Source organism: Lactuca saligna, chromosome 3 (genome assembly GCF_052625555.1).
Source record: "Lactuca saligna cultivar CGN05327 chromosome 3, ASM5262555v1, whole genome shotgun sequence".
In the NCBI taxonomy this organism is placed as follows: Eukaryota; Viridiplantae; Streptophyta; class Magnoliopsida; order Asterales; family Asteraceae; genus Lactuca; species Lactuca saligna.
Window position 1 is genome coordinate 163,468,359 of NC_136419.1, and position 2,715 is coordinate 163,471,073.

General features: G+C 33.1%; 1 long non-coding RNA gene across 1 annotated transcript; it reads left to right on the forward strand.

Annotated features, from left to right (window-relative positions):
* LOC145037423 (uncharacterized) lies at positions 1-2,278 on the forward strand. Its single transcript, XR_013678845.1, has 2 exons — positions 1-1,649; positions 1,755-2,278. It is a non-coding gene; the product is annotated as an uncharacterized LOC145037423 (long non-coding RNA).
* The last annotated feature ends 437 nt before the right edge of the window (positions 2,279-2,715 follow it).

Below are 2,715 nucleotides of genomic sequence, written 5' to 3' on the forward strand. Positions count from 1 at the left end.
TACATGCTCCTTTCATTGTAACTTACTGTAGAAAACCCTAATATCATTTACAAACCATGGGTCGCTATTTCTTCCACCTTCCGTCTCTGTACTTGCTCTGTTCAATCTCCAACAGGCCTCCGTTACCACCACCCTACTGATGTTTTCACTACAACCTAGAAGTAGGTCACCGACCACCCAAATGTTCTTCTCTCTCAACTGGATGATCGACGCCCTTGAAGTCCACATTTGTCGTTACCGCCATTTGCCACCCCGTATGTCACCCCGCTTCTACTTTTTGTCGAAAAGAGAAACCCTAACCCTAGGTTTCCTCCTCTAACTGTATCTTAATGCCGTCTCCACAGAGTCTCTACCCTGGCACCATTATTCCAGTGACGAACCACATAAAAAAAAAGGAATTTTGGTATCTCAACCCTCAAGTGCTTCTTCTTTATTTTCCATTAGTCTCAATTGCGATTTCTTTGTTTTTGTTATGTTGTTCCAACTTATCAGATTACCCGACAATGGTAACACTGATCAAATTGCTTATGTTAATTCTAGCTTTTCAGGTTTTTTTTTTTTGCTCTCAATTGCTGATTTCATATTTAACAAATCGAGAAACCCAACACCTTGCACCGATCAAGAATACATTTTAATTAGGTAAACATGCATTAGTTTTTTGTTTCTCTATTTCAACTTACCAGATTACCTGAGAATGGTATCAATTGTTGATGATGATTCAACATATGGCTTATATAAGTCGATGGCCTACAGAGGCTTTACAGAGCACAAAAAAATTCTTTGGGAGAAATGGCTATAGATTGGAAAAGTGATCATAGGCTCTGCCTTCTTCACCAATCACTACCATGACTAAATATGTGGTACCGTCCCTTGTTGTAGACTTTATATTTATGTAAACTTTCGTTGATTTAGCAATATGAAGAAGATCACTTTTTAAGCCTAAAATGTACCAATTTCGGAAGTTGAAAAACTGGTAAAATCTTTTTTTTTCCTGTTCCATATTTGCTTAAGTTCTTCGGTTTGTGTGTTTTTTTTTTGTTTTTTTTTTCATATTTTAGAAGCTGCCATTACACATTCAAGTTAAGCAACGATTTCTAACATTTATTTGGTTACTGTGGCTGTAGACATAACCGAGGGCCATGATTCAGGGTTAAACTCATACACTTCTTCCCGTTTATGTTAATTTGATCTCGCACATATGTATTTTGTTTTATACTTCTTTGAATTAATGAATGCATGTTTGCAGGTTGCTATAAAATTCATAAAACAATATCATCACATGGGTACTGTTGAGTCTTTTTCCATCTTTTTATTTCATTTACACTCTTTTGCCAAATGCTGTCGATTCTTGTATTTTATGAACAAGAATTATCAATTATTTTCAAGCAAAATGTATACTTTCTCATATTTAGCAAGAGAAAGCAACATTCAACACGTAACACTCATTTTTCATTGTTTACTTTTCACTGGTTTGTCTTGGCATTGTTTGGTCTCAATCCTAATATTTGTTAATGTTTTGTAACTATGATCATTTCTAGGTCTTAAAGGGGTTGGGATAGGAAGAAGTGAGATATATATACACTTTAGGCATATCATCTGTCGCCATCAAAACTTTTATCTCCTTCTCCAGATATATCACTCACTATTTGGTAACACATTTCCTAGAATCATCTATCAAAAATTCTTTACTAATTCAAGTGATATATTCTCGTTTAATTGTGTTCAACTTGATGTCCTTGATATGTATGTTACAGGTTGATATGCCTGGAGAGGGCATAGGGAAGAGACCAACAGCATGATGACATTTTTTTGACTATTTTACCCTTGTATTTAAATTACTTATTGTTCTATCTTTATCTTTGTTGGTAATGTTTTTTCATGTGTAGTGACGAATACATGAGGGACACGGGTTATATGAGCTAAACTCGGAACAGGATAGGTTTTTGGTGACTAAAAAACGACATATATGTAACTAGGCTAAGAATATTTTTTCCATAGAGTCAAGTTATGTTATTGGTCCATAGATATTCAAAGTTTGACTAAAGGTCAAGTTGAGCTGCATTTGGTGAACCAAAAACCACACAAATACGGTTAATGTAGTTGTAGTGTATGTAATGTACAATTTACTTTGTGGTTTAAAGCAAGAAATAGCAATGTGCTCTCTGGTGAAAGTAAGAAACAACAATGTACTATATGGTCTAACCTAGACATAGGAATGTACTTTTTGTTTATGTACCCTGCTATGTATTTATTTTATCAAGTATAATTTTACATTAAATGCTAGACTGAATGGGTTAAATAGTTTGTATCAATAAAAGTCATGAAACCATCAAAAAAAAAAGGATTAGTCTCAAGTATATTGAAAATTACCCATAGTTACAAGTAGTGGTAAATAATTTGGCTATTTATCTTTACTAATTTGTAAACCAAGCATCTATTTATGTCTACAATAATTGGTAGGTAACGTTTATTGTTTGTTTTATATATCCCAACAATATAAAATGATCAAACATAATTTGTATGAAAGCTTTAAAACAAACATATATCTAATATCTGAAACTATAGTCCAGTAAATATGTGATGATTGACACCAAAACTGCTTGCGTAGACAATAATACAATTTTAAACGTGGCTTAATTTATGTTGTCTTAATTTAAAATAAAGTATCTAATTGATAAAACATGAATTATCATAATATAGTGATGTGATACGAAA